Below are 22,266 nucleotides of genomic sequence, written 5' to 3'. Positions count from 1 at the left end.
AAGTCTGCTTATTGGTCTTACTCCTATTACATAAGAACATAAGAACCCCACTGGATCAGGCCAAAGGCCCATCTTACTCCAGGTTCCTGTTTCTCACTTTAGCCCACCAGATGCCTCAGGGAGCATACAAGACACACAAGTTCACCCTGGTGGTGCTTCTTTGGCTGCTGCTGTTGGGTATGGGTGGATTCCATGATTGGCTCCTTGGACATCACACCAATGACACACAGACAAAACACCAGTGACATATTGACATAACACAGGTGATGCACAGACATCACACCAGTGAGGCACAGACATAACTTCAATGACACAGAGGTGCCGAACCAATGACACATGGAAATTACACTAATGATGCATAGATATCACACGACTGATGTGCTAACATCAGGTCGCTGCTCCATGGGTGACAGGCTGTTGCAGTTTCCATGGACACAGGGCATTACTGGGAAGGGTTGTGCCATTGTTGATATGAGGGCTGAGCTGGTGTGCATTTCCTGTACCAGTTTAGGATATAACTGACATTGTGCCTGCATTGGTTGGCATGGTGTTCAAATAGGATTGGGCTGTTACAGCCTGTTCCTACATGCATTTTTGATATGATGCATTCTGTCCCATCATGTTTCTACATAAGGAACTGCCTTAAGAACATAAGAACAGCCCCACTGGATCAGGCCATAGGCCCATCTAGTCCAGCTTCCTGTATCTCACAGCGGCCCACCAAATGCCCCAGGGAGCACACCAGATAACAAGAGACCTCATCCTGGTGCCCTCCCTTGCATCTGGCATTCTGACATAACCCATTTCTAAAATCAGGAGGTTGCGCATACACATCATGGCTTGTATCCCGTAATGGATTTTTCCTCCAGAAACTTGTCCAATCCCCTTTTAAAGGCGTCCAGGCTAGACACCATCACCACATACTGTGGCAAGGAGTTCCACAGACCAACCACACACTGAGTAAAGAAATATTTTATTTTGTCTGTTCTAACTCTCCCAACACTCAATTTTAGTGGATGTCCCCTCGTTCTGGTGTTATGTGAGAGTGTAAAGAGCATCTCCCTATCCACTCTGTCCATCCCCTGCATAATTTTGTATGTCTCAATCCTTATTCTTATGATTATCATTTATGAACCACTCTTCCGTGAAGCATTTACCAATATACATATAAATTCACTTAAAAACAAATATATTAAAAACAAATAACAGTGAGGCAGAATCAAAGTGTTAAACCATCATCATGCAATAGATACAGCGGAAAAACACCACAGTCAGTACAAAGAGAATGCCCATCTAAAGGAGACTCTTGCATCAGCATCCAAAGGTGGACAGAGAAGGGACTACATGAACTTCTGGTGAGGGGAGAGTTCCAGAACCTGGTGAGCTTGTGGTCTTCCCAGAAGCATGTGGCAGACTAGATGGGCCTCAGATCTGATGCAATAAAGTTCTTTGCATATGCTCACTTTCTTATGTTCAGTGCTGCTATTGCAATGGTCCTGACCAGCATCACCACATAAGAATGTAAAAACATACGAAGAGCCCCACTGGATCTGGCCATAGGCCCATCTAGTCCAAACTCCTGCATCTCACAGTGGCCCACCAAATGCTTCACAGAGCACATAAGACAGCAAGACATCACCTGTGTCCTGGTGCCCTCCCCTGCCTCTGGCATTCTGAGGTAGCCTACATCTAAAATCAGGAGCCTTTGAAGAATGTGGTCCTCAGAGCAGAAGCCATGCTCAAGATCTTCACATGTAAGTAGATCCTTAGAGAGAAGGCAGAAATTATATGTAAGGTACGTATGATGAATCTTCATGTCAGTGAAGATCATGTTTTTAAGGTCTGAGGACTGTGTCCTGGCTTCCCACAAGGGGTGATGTGGCTAATTGAAGCAGCATGGCAAGGCAATTGGAACTACTGGAGCCTGGACAGGTTGATGCAATTGAGCCCTTTTTTTCTACTGGCTCCTAGCAGACCCCTCTGCTTAAACATCGGCATCACCTGGCAGGACAAAGTTCCAAACAACACTGTCCTGGAACGTGCTGGAATCCCTAGCATGTATGCACTGCTGAAACAGAGACGCCTGCGTTGGCTCGGTCATGTTGTGAGAATGGATGATGGCCGGATCCCAAAGGATCTCCTCTATGGAGAACTCGTGCAAGGAAAGCGCCCTACAGGTAGACCACAGCTGCGATGCAAGGACATCTGCAAGAGGGATCTGAAGGCCTTAGGAGTGGACCTCAACAAGTGGGAAACCCTGGCCTCTGAGCGGCCCGCTTGGAGGCAGGCTGTGCAACATGGCCTTTCCCAGTTTGAAGAGACACTTGGCCAACAGTCTGAGGCTAAGAGGCAAAGAAGGAAGGCCCATAGCCAGGGAGACAGGCCAGGGACAGACTGCACTTGCTCCCAGTGTGGAAGGGATTGTCACTCCCGAATCGGCCTTTTCAGCCACACTAGACGCTGTTCCAGAACCACCTTTCAGAGCGCGATACCATAGTCTTTCGAGACTGAAGGTTGCCAACTACTTCAAGGGGTAGCCTCCAAGGTTAGAGCTGCAAACTCTGCTGCCTCTCATCTTGTATCAGCATATGCTATTGGTGTGTGTAGCTCATGGAAGACTGCCTCTGGGGCTGTGGTTCAGGATCCCAAGGTTCCCCACTACCCGGTCTACCCTTGCTGCCAGGTTCTGGGTTCAGCAGCTTGGCAGCAGCTACTAATGTCAGAGATCTGACTCTTCCACCTCTGATTCCAAGGTCTCGCTGTCACTCCAGGCTGGGGCCAGGACAAGACCGAAATATACTGAAGAGTGTGAGATCAGGTTGCTGGAGTGTTTGCACCCTACTGACAGTTCTCAGTGAGATCCCACCACAGGAAGAGTGTGTTCTACTTAAGAAGATTGTTATTAAATCTTATTTGTATCCTTGAAGTGTCTTTCATGCACGGTTCTTGGTGCTTATGAGGAAGTCGATGTACAAACCGGACAGCCTGCAGTTGCCATGGTGACCAGTGATGAGCTTGCCTTGCTTAAAGGAGAGGTAAAGGATGACATTTCAGTCCTGTCGAGGGATAAACCCTTTACTATCCGAAAGCAGAGACTCAGAGCAGGGCTACACGCCGCAAGCATTATTTATTACTACCCTTGCCTGTGGAGCAGTCCTAAGCACTCTCTCCTCTTTAACTCTCTGAAAAAGTGATTATTTTAGAGTAGGGGTTTTTCTTTTTAAAACAATAAAAGCAGAGAAAATGGCTGCTTGATTCGTGATCTTGGGAAGAACAGTAATGTATAAGTTCAAACTGAATGAAGAACTGTGATTTTGCTTATAAAAAATATTATGGGATTTTAGATTCAAATTCCCTAAAGAACATTTGGGGATTTGAACCACTGCCAAGACCACTGCCAATAATGCCATGGCAGACATTGACCCAATGAGCCCAAGATCAGGTGCTGTTGGCATCCTTCAGTCTCGGAAGACTATGGTATCGCACTCTGAATGGTGGTTCTGGAACAGAGTGTCCTCTCCAGTGCGCGAAGCCTGAGTCAAGTAGATATGGAGGATAGACTGTTACCCATGCAGCAAATCCCCCCTCTCCATGTCGCTGAAATGGTCCAATGGCAAGGCAGAGGCCAATACGGTTGGTTCCAGCGGCGTTGCAGGAGTTGCCAGAACGTGGCTGTGTTAAGCCATGAACTGCCTCAGGGACTCCGGCTCCGGATTTTGCCTCCTTCAGGAGGTTGACTCCTGAAGCCTTTTCCATAACTGGATGTAGCCACAAGGCAGTGCAGGTTTGGGATCAGAGTTTTTCTTCTCTCAGATGAGCTGCCTTCCCAGGCTGATGAGTCCCATCTACCCGGTGGCTGTATAGTCGCCTCTTACGACAAGTACAGCCAAACTGAGGGCCTATTCTTATCCCCAGCCCTCAGGGGAAGATCAGGTAGACAATGTGCAATTGCTTACCACAGCATTTCTCAAGCTATGGGTCAGGACCAACTAGCAGTGTCATGAGCCAAGTTCAGGTGGGTCCCCATTCATTGCAATGTGTATTTTATTTTTATTATATTAGACTTGATGCTACCATGGTATGTGACTGTGTTTGGGGGATGAGGCAGACCTGCCTTCCCCCTGTGGCCTTTTCATGCTGTTCATCAAGGTAAATATCCCACACTCACTGCCAGAAGTGTGAGCCAAAGGGCAAGAGCTAAGGGCTCATTGCTCATGGATCGGAGCCTGAGAACTCCAGGGCAGAGCATCTGGAGGTGCTTTGCCTTGCAGACACAGTTCCCTTGCTAGCAGGGCAGCTCTTGCGACCACAAGGTGATGCAACATGCGCATAGTGGACAAGCTGAAAGAAGCCCTAAAGCAGGGGTGCTCACACTTTTTTGGCTCGAGAGCTACTTTGAAACCCAGCAAGGCCCGGAGATCTACCAGAGTTTTTTTTCACAATGTTCACGCCATCATAACATATAACATTTATGTGTACATCGTGACACTGTTAACTACTGTAGAAAGCAATTTGTGGCCATATCTGCGTGAGACTTTTAGGACTGTTCTCACATTATCTCAGTGGCATGGAAGCCAGGTTTCTGTGATGAGACAGCATGCTGATGTGGCGAGCATCTTTACTGGAAAAATCTGGGTGGGACCTGTTGCATCTATCTTTTCCCGTCTAGTCATGACCTTCCTTCCAGTCTGGGTAGAGATTAGGAAAGACCTGTGCTGTTGGCCCTGCTCAAGTGATTCCTATACAGACCTTTCATGAAGCAGTGCAAGAAGCACCTGCTGGAGATACCTTGGAAGGATTTCCTGCTATAGGCAGTGGTTGAACTAGATGATTTTTTAGGTCGCTCCAACTCTATGATTCTATGATCTAACCATGGAGAAGCAGCTCCAGTACCACCGAAGCATGCAGGAAGGGGTCAGAGTGAGCCTCTATGTCTAACTCAGGCAGAAAAATGTCTTGGGCTGACCTCAAGTGTTGGCTATTATCTTTTAAAGCCCTAAATCGGGGTGCTCACACTTTTTTGGCTCGAGAGCTACTTTGAAACCCAGCAAGGCCCGGAGATCTACCAGAGTTTTTTTTCACAATGTTCGCGCCATCATAACATATAACATTTATGTGTACATCGTGACACTGTTAACTACTGTAGAAAGCAATTTGTGGCCATATCTGCGTGAGACTTTTAGGACTGTTCTCACATTATCTCAGTGGCATGGAAGCCAGGTTTCTGTGATGAGACAGCATGCTGATGTGGCGAGCATCTTTACTGGAAAAATCTGGGTGGGACCTGTTGCATCTATCTTTTCCCGTCTAGTCATGACCTTCCTTCCAGTCTGGGTAGAGATTAGGAAAGACCTGTGCTGTTGGCCCTGCTCAAGTGATTCCTATACAGACCTTTCATGAAGCAGTGCAAGAAGCACCTGCTGGAGATACCTTGGAAGGATTTCCTGCTATAGGCAGTGGTTGAACTAGATGATTTTTTAGGTCGCTCCAACTCTATGATTCTATGATCTAACCATGGAGAAGCAGCTCCAGTACCACCGAAGCATGCAGGAAGGGGTCAGAGTGAGCCTCTATGTCTAACTCAGGCAGAAAAATGTCTTGGGCTGACCTCAAGTGTTGGCTATTATCTTTTAAAGCCCTAAATCGGGGTGCTCACACTTTTTTGGCTCGAGAGCTACTTTGAAACCCAGCAAGGCCCGGAGATCTACCAGAGTTTTTTTTACAATGTTCGCGCCATCATAACATATAACATTTATGTGTACAATGTATGTTGGTGTACCTTGAGCCCCACTGAGTATAACAGGACTTACTCCTGAGTAGACATGCCTAGGATTAGGCTGTGAGGCTGCAATCCTAGCCACACTTACCTGGGAGTAAGCCCCATTGAGTACAATGGGCCTTACTCCCGGCGTTTCCTCCCAGAGGCACCTGAAGGGGGGGGCTCGGCACTCCGCGATCTACTCATTTTGCCTCGCGATCTACCAGTAGATCGTGATCCACCTATTGAGCACCCCTGCCCTAAAGCCTGGGCGAAAAGACTCTTCTGATGATGGGGATCTGGGCAAGCTGTTGGCTGCTTCTGCCAAGAAGATACTGTTGCAGAAGATTGAGTTTGAACCAGCCTCCAGAAGCTTCTCCTACCAGTTAGAGACCCTCAAGAGCAAATATGTGTTGCTGAGCCCCAAAACAGAGAATCCTAGTTGGCACAAGAGTTCTGAGGAAGGCTCCATCCGGAAGCAAGGCAGCGAGCATGTCCTAGGAAGCGATGGGGTGCCGGCCCCGCAGAAGGTCCTCTTTCCCATGGAACATCTTTCCCTAAAGTGGGAGCCGGTGTACCGTGTTGGAGCAGGCCTCCACAACTTGGGCAACACTTGTTTCCTTAACTCCACCTTGCAGTGTCTGACATACGCTCCACCTCTTGCCAATTATCTGCTTTCCAAGGAGCACAGTCATCGTTGCCACCAGGGAGGTTTCTGCATGATGTGTATTATGCAGAATGACATGATACAGGCTTTCACCAACAGTGGTAATGCCATCAAGCCAGTGTCCTTTATCAGAGACCCAAAAAAGATTGCTCGACGCTTCCGTTTTGGCGGTCAGGAGGATGCTCATGAGTTCTTGCGCTACACGTTTGATGCCATGCAGAAGTCCTGCCTCAATGGTTTTACAAAGCTCGATCATCAGACTCAGGCTACTACACTGGTGCATCAGATCCTTGGTGGCTGTCTTCGATCTCGCGTGAAGTGCTCCATGTGCAAGAGTGTTTCAGACACTTATGACCCCTACCTGGATGTGGCTTTGGAGATCAGGCAAGCTGCTAACATTCTGCGTGCATTAGAGTTGTTTGTAAAGGCAGATGCGCTGAGTGGGGAGAATGCCTACATGTGCGCCAAGTGCAAAAAGAAGGTGCCAGCCACCAAGTGTCACCAAGCTTCACCATTCACTGAGCGTCTAACGTACTCACAATCTCACTGAAGCGCTTTGCCAACTTCAGCGGGGGCAAATTACCAAGGATGTGGGTTATCCTGAGTTCCTCAACGTCCGTCCCTATATGTCACAGAGTAATGGTAACCCTGTCATGTATGGCCTCTATGCTGTGCTTGTACATTCAGGGTACAGCTGCCATGGAGGGCATTACTACTGCTATGTCAAGGCTAGTAATGGGCAATGGTACCAGATGAATGACTCCCTAGTACGCTCAAGCAACATCAAAGTTGTCCTTAATCAACAGGCCTATGTACTCTTCTATCTTAGGATTCCAAGCACCCAAAAGAATTCACAGCTCCTTTTCTTCCAAGCCTCAGAATGGGGTGCTGCCTCCAGCTAAACTCATTCCCACCTCGGGGTTCTTGTCTCCCAAGCTTCCCACCAAACTAACTTTCCTGGATGACTTAAGCAAGAGATCCAAGAAGCAGCTTCTCCTGCCACTCAAAACATCTCAGGGCTTCAGTGAGGCCAGTAGTGTCAGGGTGGAGATGTGTACGCAGAGCTCTTGGGAAGACAAGGGCTTGGCATCATCTCCACAGCTTCCAGCAACCCGTGTAGGAGAACCTGAGGCCAACGTTCGTGGCAAAGGCACAGAGCTACCAAGCAAGGACTCCTCATCCTTGTCGTCGTCCTCTTCTAGCAGCTCCTCTTCCTCCAGCCCTGCACATAATTCAGTTAAGGGAGTCCCACAGGTCACGATGAACGGCTACTGCTCTTCTCAGGAAACAAACTGTGCCTCTAGGAAATCTGTTTCTGAGGACTCCAAATTTGCAAAGCTAAAATCACCATTGCTGGCTAATGTGACCAACCTGGAGCTTGGGAGCACCTTGTCTCCCCCACCTGCAAAGAAACTGGTGCTTTCTGCCAGAAAGTGCAGCAACACACTGCAGAAAGCGAGCGGCAGTGAGCGTCGGGCGCCGCCCCCACTCCCCACCAGCTGCCACAAATACCACCCACCCTGTCTGTGCCGCTGAACTCGGCTATCCCAGGATGCTCTCATCTGCTTCCAAATCTTCAGCACCTCCACAACCAGCCGACAGCGCCTTTGTCACCTTTGCACCCTCACCCAGCTTCAAATCATGCTGCCCCTCTGTCACCACTTGCTGTGTCTAAAGGGACACTGAGCCACTCTTATCCAGACAAACTCAAGAGGCCTTTCCTTGCCAGCTCTAAGAAGAGAAAAAGGAAGCCGAACTTTCCAGAGGAGGAACAAGTGTTTGGGGGAATGTTTCAAATCTGTACTTTTAACAGGCTATTATATACACTTTTAACAATGATAGTCAACGGGGCTGGGAAAAAAATGGATTGCAACCTCTGGGAAGTTTGGAGAATTTTTTTTAAAACAGATCAGCAACTGCTTGGGTGAGTTAGGAAGGTTCTTTATTTTATATAAATTTTTAAACATACTTATTTAAACTTTTAATTTACTTAATTAACTGGATTTTGTCATATGGAGAGGTGTTAAAAAATTTTCCAGTTTGATGATGTCACTTCTGGCCATGACATCACTTCCAGGTTAATGACATCACTTCCTGTGGATCCCAACAGGTTTTCATTTGAAAAAGTGAGTCCTGGTGCTAAAACGTTCAAGAACCGCTGGCTTACCATATCAATCGGCCGAATATCGCAATGTTCTTTGAACATTCCATCAGCATGATTATATTTCAGTGCTTGCTTTTGAGAACAGAACTTGAAAACTGGGCTCCTTGTAAGGTGCCATTCACCTCTTCCAATCCTGTTCTGGGAAAGCAGTATTGCACCTACTAATGCAAAAATGGTAATCGCGCTGCCCAATGTCACTGTGACGAAAAAATAAAGATTGTAACCAGTGTTGTGAGTTAAGTGCTACAGAAATGAGCAGTGATATTGATGCTCATTTTCCACAGTCAATTAAAATAACAACAGCAACCAGCTCAAACAGACTGAGAGCCATTATGGAAATAAACATTACCAGTAAGAAGATAATATCCAGGCGTAGAGGGAACCTGTGACAGGCCTGAACAAATGTTGAGACTCACCGCTGATGCCGAAATCCCTCCTTCCTTGCCTCCAGGTTCCTTTAAATAGTCTCCTTGTGCTGAGTAGCAGGAGATTTTATTTATTTATTAATTAATTTGAAGAATTTCTACCTTGCCTTTTTCCCAGAAGGGCAATCAAGGCAGCTTCAAATGTAAAACATAATAAAACATTAAAAATAATTAAAATGATAAAAACAGACAAAACCACAAATGGACAGCATAAATACAATTAAAATGCCAGCTATCAAATACCATGTCAGCTATCAAACACCTTAGTCACCTTATTCTTCAGACTCCTGAATAATAGTCTTAAAGTTCTGCGAAAAGGGAGGGAATTCCACAGTCAGGGTGCCACTTCCAAGAAGGCCCTGTTCCTCACATTGGCCACCGGGAGCATTTGCCATTTTTAGTTTTAGAGCAATGCGGAGTCAGGATCAGACATTGGGGGAATTCAAATGGTATGTATGTGCTACAGCTTGCTTTAGCTGCCACTGTCCCCTTTTCCTCCTCCTCGCGCAGCTGCTACTGGCTTCAGCACCTATCACACATCATCTTCATCTTGCCATCAACCTGCTGCTGTCATCACTGCTCAGTAATCTGGGGGGGGCACACTGATGCCAGAGCAGGAGCACTAAGAGCCAATCCTGAGCTCGCACCGCCAGTGCTCTGTGCAGTAAAGCACACTGATTTAGCGCTAGTGCTAGCTCAGAGCCGGCTGGTGCTGGGCTAGCATTGGTGGATCATTGGTGCTCCACTGCTTGGCGGTTGCATGCGCTGCTGGGCGGAAGAGAGGAAGGTGGGGGCATAGGGGGAGGCAGGAAGGAGGCATTTTGGGGTGAGGGCAGGTGGAGGGAGGGTAGGGAGAGGTTGGGGAAGAGATGTGCTGGGGAGGGGCAGGGCGGGAGGGAGAAGGGATTGGGTGGGGCCGGTATCCTGAGCTTCCGTGTTGGGTCCACCGCCCAACATTGCGGCTCTTGATTCTATAGCGACCCAAGAGTTGCCATGGAATCGAGTAGCCCCATTGCGGGACTGCTTGACTCACCCAAAGGAAGGAGATGAAAGTCTCCTTCCCCCGAGGAGCCGGCAGCGGCTGCCCTGTTGTGTGTAGCTTGCTATGGCAGCCGTTTCGGCGCAGTGGCAGTCCTGACGCAATGGGCAGCTCAGGATTGGGCTGTAAGATACTTTGCCCGGTACTCCATGAAACCTTTAGAGAAAACTGAAATAGAGATGCTTTTATTAATAATATTCTAGGCACTTCATTCACTGCAGGCCACAGAAAGAAGAATTCTCAGGTGACATTTGTATACGTAGAAAGATGGGGTGATGCGAATAACAAGAGACTGAAGTTAGAACATGTCGGTGTCTATTCCTCTTCCTGATTAATGTTCCTGGCTGGGAAGCTGCAGCAATCAGAAATGATGAAAAAGTTAGACACAAATGTCAGATTAGGAGCATAAATCCCCCCTGGGCTTTCTAATGTCTAGAATCACTCTTGCTTAGGACAGGATGATTATCCGGGTGCAACACAGAAATATTGGCCTTTAAGGGGGAAGCTGAAACAGGGATGCCAGCTGTCCTTATTTAAAAAATCTCTGTTGCTGCTGATTCCCACAGCACCTTGGAATTTCATACTAACAAAGAATACCACACATGGGCAATGCTAGCAGCCCAGTCCGATGCAACGTCCTGCATGGTGATGCAACCATTATGACGGGGTACAAGCTGTATCCCATAAGGGAGTTTCAAGCCCTACAGGCCTCCTCAGGGTAGGAGAAAATCTGCTCCCTTTCCCTGGGATAAGCCTGCATCAGCCCATTCTCCGCCCATCCCCCCTCCCCGCCTCCCTCCCAACCCTAGCACTGACTTATCAGGGCCAGCAGATGTCTTCTGGGCCATTCAGCACTTACAGTGGCAGCCAGGCCATGTTGAAGGGCTTGTTCCATTTAGTGACAGCCGGAAAGGGCATCATCCCACCAGAACACTTGTTCCAGCAGCTGAAGGCCCTAATAGACCTTCTGTCTGAAAATGGTTTTATTTTTTCCACAGATTTCACAATTTGAAAAAATGATAAAGGCAGAAAGTGCTGTAGGGTGTTTTATTTCAAGTTCTGATTCAGGGTTTTCATTTTTATTAATTTTCAGTGTTTTAAAAGTGTACTAGGTATTCTCTCTCCAGGCACTTAAAACAGCTTCAATCCAAGGTAAGTGACCCCTCCCTTCCCTCTGAGCACATGAAAGAAAGATAATCACTTTGCGTTCTCTCCCAGCACTGCACTCTGGGTGAAGGGAGGGGTCGCTGGCTCGGAGTGAAGCCTTTCTAAGTGCCTGGAGAGAGAATGATTGATGGATTGTCTGCCTAATGACTCTGTCTCACATCACAAAGGTCAGCAAGGCTGTTTATAAATCACCTAGCAAACAGACATTGTTTTTTTAAATAGATTTGCTTTAACGCAATTTTTGCCATCCATGTGAGTTCTGGGAATGGAACCCTCGTGAATAACAAGATGGGCAGCCCAATCCTGAGCTGCCCGCAGCACTTAGGCTCGGTAGCTCCGAGAAGGGCTTCCACCAAATCCTGTGACTCCCGCGCTACCGTGAGAGGCAACTCGGGAGAAGGGGACATTTGTCCCCTTCCCCCGAGTAAGGGAAGCAGCCCCACAATGGGGCTACTCTCTTTAGCACTGACCAAAAGGTCAGTGCTAAAGGTGCTCTTGTAGGGTGCGCAGCCCTGCACAAGCATCCTGGTTCCTGCGGAGCACAGCTCCATGGATCCCCCTCTCTCCCTCCCCCCAACACGCCTCCTGCCCACCCCCTGGCACACCTCCCGCCCACCCCCACTGGCCTCCTCTCCCCGGAATGCCTCCCCCATGCTCCCGTCCAAGCCCCTGCCTCCCGTTCCACAGCCCGGTGGTCTGGGAGACTGCCGAACCATGGAACCTGGCGCTAACCCAGCACTGGCTGGCGCTGGACCAGCACTGGTGGGAGCCTGGTGGTGAGCCCCGCAAATGTTTGCGAATGTGGTCTGCGGCACGGAGCCGTGCAGTGGACCACAGGATTGGGTTCTCAACCTGTATAAACGCAGCAATAATGATCAGATGGGAAAACAACAACAACAACAACAACAACAAACTACAAAACCAATGGCATGAAGACTAGCAACCCAGAACCCAACAGCATCGTAATGATGCCTGCCCTCTCCAAATCCACGAAAAAGCCACTTTCTGATTTGCCATTTGAAAGAGCTACAGGAGCCTCCAAATGGAAGGGTGTTTCACAAAGTTAGCACTACAACAGAAAGGCCTTGCTTCTCGTAGTAGATGCCTGCCACACCTCTGGGGAAGAATGGACCGTATAAGCAAGTACTTACATGGAAAGACAAGATGCCCAGGTCTTAAACTGGTTGTAAAATGGCCTCTTCCCAGTGAGGACATCTTAGAACAATCTCTTAACAGGGCTTTCTCTCAGCCCGACAAGGCCACTCGTGGTAGCCCTTGTATTGGCAACCTTCAGTCTCAAAAGACTATGGTATCGCGCTCTGAAAGGTGGTTCTGGCACAGCGTCTAGTGTGGCTGAAAAGGCCAATTCGGGAGTGACAATCCCTTCCACACCGGGAGCAAGTGCAGTCTGTCCCTGGTCTGTCTCCCTGGCTATGGGCCTTCCTTCTTTGCCTCTTTGCCTCAGACTGCTGGCAAAGTGTCTCTTCAAACTGGGAAAGGCCATGCTGCACAGCCTGCCTCCAAGCGGGCCGCTCAGAGGCCAGGGTTTCCCACTTGTTGAGGTCCACTCCTAAGGCCTTCAGATCCCTCTTGCAGATGTCCTTGCATCGCAGCTGTGGTCTACCTGTAGGGCGCTTTCCTTGCACGAGTTCTCCATAGAGGAGATCCTTTGGGATCCGGCCATCATCCATTCTCACAACATGACCGAGCCAACGCAGGCGTTTCTGTTTCAGCAGTGCGTACATGCTAGGGATTCCAGCACGTTCCAGGACTGTGTTGTTTGGAACTTTGTCCTGCCAGGTGATGCCGAGAATGCGCCGGAGGCAGCGCATGTGGAAAGCGTTCAGTTTCCTCTCCTGTTGTGAGCGGAGAGTCCATGACTCGCTGCAGTACAGAAGTGTACTCAGGACGCAAGCTCTGTAGACCTGGATCTTGGTATGTTCTGTCAGCTTCTTGTTGGACCAGACTCTCTTTGTGAGTCTGGAAAACGTGGTAGCTGCTTTACCGATGCGTCTGTTTAGCTCAGTATCAAGTAGCTCAGTACCAAGGTAGCCCTTGGTAGCTACCAAGCTACTGAGCTTGTTTAGCTCAGTATCAAGTAGCTCAGTACCAAGGTAGCCCTTGGTAGGCGGAAATGTGCTGAGTTTTAAAAGTCAGACTGTCTTCTCTTATTTCAAGAAACTGCCTCCCTTTCAGATTGTTTTCCCTGTTTCCTTCCATTGGGTCTACATGTTTCTCATGAGTGCCTGGAAAAACATGCCAGTCTTTGCTTCCATATCACCACCCCCTCCCCATTTTGCTGGGAATGAACATGAAAGCATTTATTTGCGTTTATTCAAAGCAAAGACAATAATAATTCAAAAGGGCAAGTTGCTGCACCAATCATCTGCCCACAGCCTCCACAACTTCGGTAAAAATAAACCTCACTATCTATTGCGGCATGATTGGTTTCCCTCTCCTGAATCCTTCCACCTGCGACATTTTGGGTTCTCCTGACAGCAGCCTGACTTTGATGTGCCCTGTTGCTTCTCATATTCGGCGCAGAGAGTATTCAGGGCATGGCTCCATTGTTCATACGCAGAGCTAGTAGACTTTGCATTTCAATCCTCCCAGTCTCTTTCTTTTCTCTTTAAACTGGATTTGGCAGAATGACACGGTATCAGATTTCACAGACACTGAAGAAGGATTGCAGGTTTTTCATTATTTTTAGAGATACCCATACCTCTGGCGTGTGCCTTCTGATCAAACTACCGCACGGCAGATGGTATATGCTGATGGGGTTAATAGGCATTATTTTGACCTCAGGGAGTTGGCAGCTCCTGTGAAGCCACTAATAATAATACGCAGCATCTATATTCAGAGTATTCAGAACATGACATTCTCCCAGTCAGCCTTGGAACAGCTTTGTAAGATCAACCAGTATAATGATTGTTATATGGTAGTGGGCAGAGCGAGAAAGAGTGGAGGGATTTAAGACCACCTAATGAGTATGTGGCAGCACTGGTATTTGATTCACAGAATTGTTGGTTCACAGGACAGTTCCTTGGTCCTAACACTAGCTCTCATGATGGAGGTTGAAGTTCAGTGGTAGAGCACGTGATTTCTATGAAAAAGGTCTAAGTCCCTGGACATCTCCAGGTATGGCTTTGAAAGACTCTGGTCTGCAGCCAGGCTGCCACGGTATCCAGCTTGCCACTGGCAGCTCCTCAGGGTAAGGGAATCAGCCCCGCAATGGGGCTACTTGATTCTACGGTAGCTCTGGAGCTGCCGCAGAATTGGAGAGTCCCATGTCGGACCGTGCTGTCCCACACCGAGCTCAGGTAGAGCAGAGTTCCACTGGTCCTGCCCTCCTCTCCCCCACCACACCTACCTCTCCGCCCTCCACCCACTTTCCTCCACCTCCCCGCATCCTGGAACGCCTCCTTCTCCAGTGCTGGGCCCACGTTAAGGGCTCACAAACCATGGAACATAAATTCTGAGCAGGGCGTAAATGTCGTGCTGAGCTGTGCAGAGGTGGAACAGGGCGAGGGGGGGAGGAGAGGAGGTATGACAGGGCAGGGGGAGGACAGCAACAGGGCAGATCAGCCCAGGAGGGGGCAGGGTTGGCAGCAGTGGCACTTGCTGTATCACCCTTCCTGGTCCCAATTCACTGACACAGGGCAACATGATCTTGTCCCAGCTATGTAGCTTACACTGGTCTGATTTGCCCCACTGCAGCTGCTGGGGTTTACCCCAGGGCTAGGGTACAAATATCCTCTTACCCTCCGATTCTTCTAGCACAGCCATTTTCAACCACTGTGCCATGGCACGCTGGTGTGCCGTGAGTGGTCCACAGGTGTGCCACAGGAATTTGGTGGAAGGTTATTTATTAATAGCGCCTATGGGAGGTGTGAGCCCCCACTGGTAGCATAGTGTGCCTCGTCAATTGTCAAAAACCTGGTGGTGTGCCTTGACCATTTTAACGCCTTGTCAGTGTGCCGTGAGATGAAAAAGGGTGAAAATCACTGTTCTAACAGCTGCAGTTCTTGTGCGGGATGCAGCTGGATTGGGCTGTACCTCCATAATTACAGTCTTTCTTCTGGAAAACACTTCTCTGTTTTTTCTCCTGGTTCATAATATTGGCACACACATGCTGATAATGTCACGTGTATGTGCAGTGTTGTCTCAGAACTACTGGGACATTCAAGTGGCACGCCTGAGAATGAGAAAGCTGCTTTAGATGTGGATGGGAAGCATCAGCCACACAAAAGATCTGCAAGAAATTGTTGAGAGAAGAAGATAATAAAAAATCATAGTCTGCTTGGCTAGGTGATCTGCTCCAAGAGTCCAAGCAATCAACAAGGATTTCATCAAGGGATTGAGAGACCATCTGTCAGGGCTGACAAAACACCTGACTCAGTATAAGGAATGTTCAATACATTGCATTCATCATTACACAGAGACCACTTGAAAGGGATTGCACATGATTGCCTCATCTCTGTCATAATGCGTGGAGTGTGTCACGGCCGTGTTCTTCACATCAATGCCAGCTGTCACCAGTGACATGCAAACAGCTCATATGACACAGAAGCACCAAGCGACTATGGCTATGCATTGTGTTTAGTATGCGATGAAGCAGAAGTCATTTCATGTGGTATAACATATGTACTATACCCCTGAGCATCAAAACAAGGCTCAGCAGTTCCAGCTCAAAGGCTTTTTTAAAAACGGAAAGGGGAGAGCCACGAGATCTTGCAACACGGTGCTTGGAGGACCATGCAGTGGAAGTGGACTTTGGAAAAGTGGGTTATTCACAGACCTTCAAGAGCTGGAAATCGTGGGTTTTTAAGGTCCAAACTAAATGTGACATTCATTTGCTACTGGCCTTGTGTGGGTATTTTTGGTTGTAAAAATGTACGTGTGCTGATTGGGGTTGTGCATGTGCTGTACATGTGATGATTGGGACCACATCCAAGTGAAAGGAGGCTTTAACCCTTAGCTTCTGCCATGGTCCTGATCTGGACTGGGACTCCCATGGGATTCCAAGCAGCGGTTCCCAGTGTTCCCCACCCTGCAACCCACTTCATTTGGTTAATGATCTTGGTGGTGTCGGGGATCCTGGTGTTACCTCAGAATGCCAGATGTAAGGGAACGCATTGGGATGTGCGTCTCTTGTTGTCTTGTGTGCTCCCAGAGGCATTTGCCAGGCTACTGTGAAATACAGGAAGCTGGACTAGATGGGCCCTGGGCCTGATCCAGCAGGGCTCTTCATACGTTCTTAAGACCCCAAAGACATCTTCTGGATTGCGCTGGGCTGGCAACCTACCCTACGGGCCTCAGAATGGCCTGCAGAAGCCTCTGGAAACTACTTCTGGATTTGGAAGCAAACCAGAAGTTGCCTTCTGAAACCCCGAAGTAACTTTTTCAGTCTTTTGCAGGCCATTCTGATGTCTGTAGAGCAGGTTGCTGGCCTGGCACAACCTGGAAGAGGACTCTGGAGCCGTCTCAAACCACAGGACCCAGTTTGTGACCCATCTGTCATGGGCTTGCGACCCACCAGCAGATCACAATCCATTGTTTGCGAAACCCTGTGCTATCGTATTTCCTCAGGGGGAAATAGCAACTATTGGCGGACTCTATCCAGTTTGGGTCCATCACAGAGGAAAAAGTTTGTGCTACATGTAAATTGGCCCTCAGACTCAGGCCAGTAAGGGGACACATGTCAGAGAAAAATGTACTAACATACTGAGAAGAAAGCAATGCTGTACAGGATCTAGGGCCCAATCCTATCCAATATGCCAGCACCAGTGCAACTGCAGAGCAGCCCCGAGGCAAGGGAACAAATGTTCCCTTACCTTGTGGAGGCCTTCATAACTACCCTCCCATCACAAGATGCAGCATACACCCCATTGGCACAACTACCCCAAGGCTGGAAAGTTGGATAGGATTTGGCCCCCAGACAGTTACTTTAAATCAAGGATGTTGATCTGTAGTTACTAGGCAAAAATGAACAAGGCTGTTAAATCATCTTGCTAGGCAGCTACTTTAGTATCCAAAGTTAGAACAGAAACAAAATGTAAAACATCTATTAAAATCAATAGATGTTTATCTATTAAACATCTGTTAATCAATTAAACATCAATAGATGTCAAACATCTATTAAAACGAATTTCAATCGTTCGCATTCAGGATTGTAAGGGGGGGACCTCTGTGTTCAAATTTAACTTCGGGGAAGAAGGAATATAGCATTTCTCCCCACATCTACTTCTAAATACACATGTTAAAACTTCTCTATATAACCAAGATTAAAAGGGCTCAAACGTGTTGAGTGAAAGTACTTTCTCAGACAAGCGAACTACTTTCTTAGAACTCTAAGAGAGGAGGGATTAAGTTAGTGGTTCCCAAACTGTGAGCTGTGGCTCCCCAGGGAATAGCAGAAACCAGCCAGGGAAGCTGTGGAATCCTCACTAAAAACCTGCCACCCTAACAATGTATACTTAATGGACAGCTGCAGGAAAGGGCCCAACAGTTTAAGGGAGCCACCAGATGAAAAAGTTTAGGAACCACCGGATTACGTCCATGTTCTCAAAACTGACTTTTGAGGTTAAAATTCAAGACTTGCCACCAGAATGTGACCATTGATGCAACTGAATACACTGGGGCTCCAAACCCCCATGCTTAAAATGTTCTGATCCATTAGCTCTGTGCTTTGTACTCCCTACCAGAGCAAGCTGAGTTCCAGAAGATCGGTTTGGCGCCTTTGTCCACACGCAACCACAATACTCCTGACTTGCAAAAGAGTTTCCTTCCTGAGACCAAAACAGCGGCTCAACTGCGACAGTGTTCTACTCGCCAGCAGCAGGATGCTCTGGAATCCCCTCACAGGGGGGTTTTTATTTGAAGCTCTCGTCTGAAAACCTGAGCACAATCTCAAGGGCTTCTTTGCACTACTTTTGTGTGATGGGGGTGGGGGCGGCGGCAAATGTCAAGTTCAAACCATCCCACCAATTACCATCATTTCTAAAGTGCAACTTGGCACTGAAAATAAGGAGAGGCAAAAATGAGTTACAGTCCCAAATCCAGTGACTGTCCTTGAAGAGCCCTGCTGGATCAGGCCAAAGGCCCATCTAGTCCAGCTTCCTGTATCTCACAGTGGCCCACCCGCTTCAAGGAGCACACAAGGCAACAAGACACATGCATAGTGATGCACACACACAGACAAAAGTGCTGAGTCAGACAACTGATGCAGTACTACATACAGAGGATGACAGCAGCTCTCTAGGGTATCATGACACAGCTAGGGATGCTGGGGACTGCAATTGGGTCGTCTGCGTGAGAAGCAACAGGCTGTCCACCTACGTTACCCTAGCATGATGGGAGCTGCTCCAGTGAGGTGCTTCCTGTGCCATTCAGAGGACTCAGAGCCAGCCTCTGACAGTTCACAATCCCTTGCTTTGCCTCCATCTCCACTTTCCAAACTGACAGTCTTCACACACACCCAGGAAGAAGGGCACAAGAAGAAGAAATTGCTCTGATCCTATTCTTATCTCATCTCTCTGAGTCCATTGCCCAGTCAGGAAACCCTCCACTATCATTACGAAAGATTAGCACTCTTTTGCCAAATCCCTAAGTACCCATCAGAAGACACTGTAGAGAAAATCAAAGCAATTGGGCCCATTCAGAGTTATCAAAGCAACCAAACTCTCTCTCTCTCTCTCTCTCTCTCTCTGTGTGTGTGTGTGTGTGTATATAATAGTACCACAATCAGTACCAAAGTGTGTTTAGAATAACTTCATCACTCATCACCCTCCAGCTCAGCTTTTTATTGCACTACCTTCACTTTCACTCCCCTGGGGGCTGGGGATAAGAATAGGCCCTCAGTTTGGCTGTACTTGTCGTAAGAGGCGACTAAACAGCCACCGGGTAGATGGGACTCGTCAGCCTGGGAAGGCAGCTCATCTGAGAGAAGGAAAACTCTGATCCCAAACCTCCACTGCCTTGTGGCTACATCCAGTTATGGAAAAGGCTTCAGGAGTCAACCTCGAGGCAAAATCAGGAGCCGGAGTCCCTGAGGCAGTTCATGGCTGAACACAGTCATGTTCTGGCAACTCCTGTGACGCCGCTGGAACCAACCGTATTGGCCTCAGCCTTTCCATTGGACCATTTCAACGAGGTGGAGAGGGGGGATTTGCTGCATGGGTAACAGCCTATCCTCCATACCTACTTTACCCAGGCTTCGCGCACTGGAGAGGACACTCTGTTCCAGAACCACCATTCAGAGCGTGACACCATAGTCTTCCGAGACTGAAGGATGCCAACACACACCTTCACTTTCAGCATACCTGTAAGCAGCTTGTTGAAAACCTAAGCTATATTACTAGTACTTTATGTATAGTAGCCAGATCCAGTCAATCAATTCCTAAGCTCCATCCAAAGTTCATTCCGCTGTGTTATTTTGGCGCGTACTACATGTCTAAAAATGATCGTGTGCAAAGAGACCACCCAATATAGTGCTGGCCAGGGGTCTGAAGATGGGAGCTGACAGTAACAAGATTTGCACATTGAGAAGGAGGATCGGGAGGCAGAATATTCTCCAGCCCATTCATTGGGGTTAGGGTGGGAACTTGTAAAAGCCATCCTACAGTAAGCTGACTGGACAAACCTGACACAGAATGCAGCAGGAGCGCCATCTCGTGGTCAGGACAGGTAATGTCTGGCTTAATTATTTCTTCTGAAACCTCCATTCATAAGTAAGTTGGCAACCTTCAGTCTCGAAAGACTATGGTATCACGCTCTGAAAGGTGGTTCTGGAACAGCGTCTAGTGTGGCTGAAAAGGCCGATTCGGGAGTGACAATCCCTTCCACACTGGGAGCAAGTGCAGTCTGTCCCTGGTCTGTCTCCCTGGCTATGGGCCTTCTTTCTTTGCCTCAGACTGTTGGCCAAGTGTCTCTTCAAACTGGGAAAGGCCATGCTGCACAGCCTGCCTCCAAGTGGGCCGCTCAGAGGCCAGGGTTTCCCACTTGTTGAGGTCCACTCCTAAGGCCTTCAGATCCCTCTTGCAGATGTCCTTGTATTGCAGCTGTGGTCTACCTGTAGGGCGCTTTCCTTGCACGAGTTCTCCATAGAGGAGATCCTTTGGGATCTGGCCATTATCCATTCTCACGACATGACCGAGCCAACGCAGGCGTCTCTTCAGTAGTGCGTACATGCTAGGGATTCCAGCACGTTCCAGGACTATGTTGTTTGGAACTTTGTCCTGCCAGGTGATGCCGAGAATGCGAGAGGAAGGTGACAATACCCACTGCTGACTTAGATGTTATTGGCTAACTAGATCACTATCCGAATTGTGTCTGTCCTTAACTATGTTTTCTTGTTTGAATAAGAAAAAGAGAACAAAATTAAACTGGTGACATCAACATAGAAAAAAATTAGACTTTTGTCCTCAGACCTGTCCTTATCATCATCAGCATCACTAGGGTTTGTGTCAACCACTGTGGGAGGCCAACATGTCATCCCTATGATGGACCTCCTCCAATGCAGAGGGTGGGACAATACCCTAGGCAGTAGGTGTGGTGATGTACCATTGCCTTGCCCCGGGTGGTTTTTTTTCTATAGAATTTCTCTATTCTATAGTATCTCTATAGTATAGAATAGAGATACTTCAACGTGGTTTCTTTCATTGCATTCTGCATGAAATTACACATCAATTGGTTTATAACAAGATGATATTTTTCAAAAATACCAAGATTTAAAAATTTTTTGACTTGTAGCAGTGTCACCCCCTCCCCCATGCACACCTGGTGTGACCTTCACCCACATGCACCCCCTTAGCAATGCCACTGCATATCATTCATAGGCATGTCCAGGTTAATTAAGGGCATAATCCTAATCCCTTATGTCAGTGCTTTCCAGCACTGGCATAGCAGTGCCAATGGGACATGTGCTGCATCCTGCAGTTGGGTGTCACTCACGGAGGCCTCCTCTAAGTAAGGGAATGTTTGTTCCCTGACCTCAGAGCTGCATTGCCCTTACATAAGAACATAAGAACAGCCCCACTGGATCAGGCCATAGGCCCATCTAGTCCAGCTTCCTGTATCTCACAGCACCCCACCAAATGCCCCAGGGAGCACACCAGATAACAAGAGACCTCATCCTGGTGCCCTCCCTTGCATCTGGCATTCTGACATAACCCATTTCTAAAATCAGGAGGTTGCACATACACATCATGGTTTGTACCCCGTAATGGATTTTTCCTCCAGAAACTTGTCCAATCCCCTTTTAAAGGTGTCTAGGCTAGACGCCAGCACCACATCCTGTGGTAAGGAGTTCCCTTATGTCCCTTATGTCCCTTATGTGACCCTTATGTCAGCTCTGGAAAGTTAGGATTGCGCCCTAAATTGATCAACTCTGCCTAGGTCTACAAATGCAACAGAATGAGGTGGGGATGAGGTAGCACAACAGACTTTACCGCATCAGGTTCAAGGGGGAAGGTACCATGGTTGGATGCACCCATATTGAAAACTTCCTGACTGTTTTTTTTAAAAAAAAGATAAACTGCATACAAGGAAGAAAATATGATCTAGTCCTGACATTTGCCAGCTGTGTTAATTTTCTATCAACAGGGAGTTTTTAGGGCTGCAATTCAATACTCAATCTGAGTATAATTCCCATTGAACTTAATGGGGCTCACTTCTGGTAGACATGTACAAGATTGCACTATACAAGGTAGGTCAGCATTCAAAACTATGACACTCCCTCATTAGCAGCCTGTAGTGATACAGTCCATTTATCCAGGCATCAGACTGAACAGTCTCATTCTCTTTATTTTCCTGTTGGTTGTTTTTTTTTTTTTTAAATCAGTTGACAACCTGGCTCCAAACCCTATAATATGACATATTATTCCTGGAATAATATTCCTGGAATCACTCACAGGAACCTTTTGGGAGCACTCTGAGCATATAGAAAGTATTATCTTATTTTGGGGTGGCCCCATTTTGCTTCTAAATTGACAGGTACTAGACCACCCAAGTTTGGCCTTATAGGGAATGATCTCTCTATCTGGACTA

The 22,266-nt window shown here is 47.8% G+C and overlaps 1 pseudogene; it reads left to right on the top strand.

Annotated features, from left to right (window-relative positions):
• The first annotated feature begins 4,872 nt into the window (after positions 1–4,872).
• LOC136638966 (ubiquitin carboxyl-terminal hydrolase 36-like) lies at positions 4,873–10,716 on the top strand (annotated as a pseudogene).
• The last annotated feature ends 11,550 nt before the right edge of the window (positions 10,717–22,266 follow it).

This window comes from Tiliqua scincoides, chromosome 2 (assembly GCF_035046505.1).
Source record: "Tiliqua scincoides isolate rTilSci1 chromosome 2, rTilSci1.hap2, whole genome shotgun sequence".
In the NCBI taxonomy this organism is placed as follows: Eukaryota; Metazoa; Chordata; class Lepidosauria; order Squamata; family Scincidae; genus Tiliqua; species Tiliqua scincoides.
The sequence above is the reverse complement of the archived record's forward strand: the minus strand, read 5'-3'. Positions and strand labels throughout refer to the sequence as shown.